Consider the following 2847-nt stretch of genomic DNA (forward strand, 5'->3'; position numbering starts at 1 on the left):
AGGAGGTTGGAGGAAACTGCATGAGGAGCTTCATAACTTGTACTCTTCTCAAAGTATAATTAGAATGATCAAGTCAAGGAGGATGAGGTGGGTAGGTCATGTAGCACGAATGAAGTATTTTTGTTACTTCCACGTGGCGCATTTCTGCACAATTCTTTCACTGGCCAGATGTGGCCCGTGGGCTGTAGTTTGGATACCCTTGCACTAAAGGATCTATGATCTAAATTTCCGCCCCAGTCTGCATTGGAAAAACCTTCCAATTGATCATTATTCTGAGAATATAAAATACCTACATCCTTTGTAGTATTTAGGTATTTTAGAACCCTTTTCAATAAAACTCAGAGTTCTCTCGTGAAACAAGTGTTAAATTGGCTAAAATAAGTCATAGCAAAAGATATATCAGGGCGCGTGCATACGGCTAAATACATCATTGAACCTACAGCTTGTTGATATGGCACATCATCTAGATTCTCGATCGATTTATTTGAGTTAGGCAACGGTTTAAATTTGCCATTTGGTTCTATTGGATGACTGGTTTAGTCTCATTAGGAATATTAAATATCTTAAGAACATTGTTCAAATATTGAGTTTGGAAATCTTAGCAGCTAAGAAGGGAACACACATCACAAGACACGGTTTACACAGAAAATAAAAAAAATGACCCCATAGTGAATGAACCACACGCAAGTTTTAATTAAGACAAATAAGATGAATAATCTTAACAAGGTTTAGTGAGTGTAAATTTGTTGTAGTTGACAAATACACGCTTTTTAAATGGTGTTGTCAAGACATATGAGGGCAAGCAATGCAATAGATTAACGTAATTAGGGCACCTGATGATGGCACTATGTTGCCGAAACATGTTGTGAAGTAACAGGTGAAACTGAGTGCACTACAAGATGGCCACTGTATACATATCATGCATTGATGAGTGTTTTACTACGGGAGCGAAAGTTTCAAAATAGTCTATTCCCTTTGTTTGGCTACAACCTTTCGCCACTAAACGTGCTCTGTGACATGCAATATTTCCTTCAGCATCTCATTTAATTTTGAAGACCCATTTTGACTTCACTATTGGCTTATTCGACGGTCTGTCTACTATTGTCTGTGCTTCATTTGTTTGGAAAGCTTCTAACTCCTGTTGAATAGCTTCTTTCCATTTAGATTTATCGGAGCTTGATAATGCCTCTTCATATGTGACTGGTTCTGACTCCTCATCTTTATGCATGGCTAAGTAGGTAATATATTCTGGAAATTCTTTCTGTTTACTGTTCCGAAGTGGATGTCGTCTTTCTTCCAAATTTCCTGGTAATTGTTCTAAGCCGTTCAGCTCTAATGGAACTTCATTTTCTACTTGTGTTTGTGTTTCTTCGGGGTTTTGTTCTTGCGGGATCATTGTTTCATCTTATGGGTCGAGGTAGAAACTTGACAACTCTGGAAGAATCTCTTTAAGCTGAAATCCTTTCTCACTCTCTTTCTTGTTTATAATTTCTTCTTCCAGAAATTATTGTCTATTATGTCTATTATTGAAAATTGTTTACTACAACGTTGCCAACTCTAGCATTATATTTTAACATTAGAGAGTTGCCAAAATAACATGGGGGAGATGAGGAATTTGGATAGGATATTGGTGGGAAAGCCAGAAGGAAGGAAACCACAGGGAAGACCAAGGCATAGGTGGGTGGACAATATTAGAATGGATGTTAGAGAGATAGGATGGGATGGTATGGTTTGGATAGATCTGGCCCAGGATAGGGACCAGTAGAGGGCTCTTGTGAACATGGTAATGAATCTTTGGGTTCCATAAAATGCTGGGAAATTCTTGAGTAGCTGCAGAATTGGCAGCTTCTCCAGAAGGACTCAGCTCCATGAGTAAGTAAGTAAGTAAGTATACCAATATGAACCTGAACTAATATTAAATTTATATGAAAACTTCAAATTCCATTGAATTTTATTTGAAGTTGTCATATAAATTTAATTTTAGTTCAGGTTCATAACAGTTCACTATAATTCATATTCTATATGTAGGTCACATTGAGCTTTATCAGTTTTATCAAGAACAGATCATTGTACAAAAACTGGCACTTCAAATTTCATTGAACTTTATTAATTAGTTTGAGGAGCCACAATACCTTGGTCAGTATAGCAATGGGCTACAGGCTGGATGGCTGGAACTTGATTTCCTGCAGGTGCACGAGATTTTTCTCTACTTCATAGTGTCAAAATGATTTCTATGGCCCACCAAGCCACCCAACATCAGTCACTGGAAAGAATTATTCCACATTACTTCACAGTGAAATGCAGCTTGTTATTGTCAGGCGTGATAAGGGGTGGACCTTCTTGGCCCTTGCACCGTGACCTACAGGGATGTATTATGCTTCAACACAACATAATTTCTAGGATTCACCCAAACTAGAAGGTACAAATCATGTGCTGGAAATCTTCAGGTATACTGGAAAGTACATTCAATGAACCCCCATTCACAGTCAGTGTAGAGCGGTGTAAAGACTGGCTATCACCTGGATGGTAGGGACGAGATTTTTCTGTCCACATCGTCCAGACCCTGACTGGCTCTGTGGTCCGCCTAACCTCCTATCCGGGGTAAGGCGACCCGGGCGTGAAGCTGTCTTCCAACTAGTGCCGAGGGCAAAGTAACGTAAATCTATAAATTCGCTCCCGCACACGCCTTGATACCATTAGTGTTTACTTAGTTTAGCACAAGGTAAACTTCACCTATACCTTTTAAAACGTACCTGCAGGTACTTTTTTTATCTCTTCGTCTGGGGGGGGGGTGAAGTCCAACTGGGGCCACTGCTTGGCTTATTGTAGCCTGACCCGGGGGCTTGT

The sequence above is a fragment of the Cryptotermes secundus genome, unplaced genomic scaffold, assembly GCF_002891405.2.
Source record: "Cryptotermes secundus unplaced genomic scaffold, Csec_1.0 scaffold846, whole genome shotgun sequence".
Classification (NCBI taxonomy): domain Eukaryota; kingdom Metazoa; phylum Arthropoda; class Insecta; order Blattodea; family Kalotermitidae; genus Cryptotermes; species Cryptotermes secundus.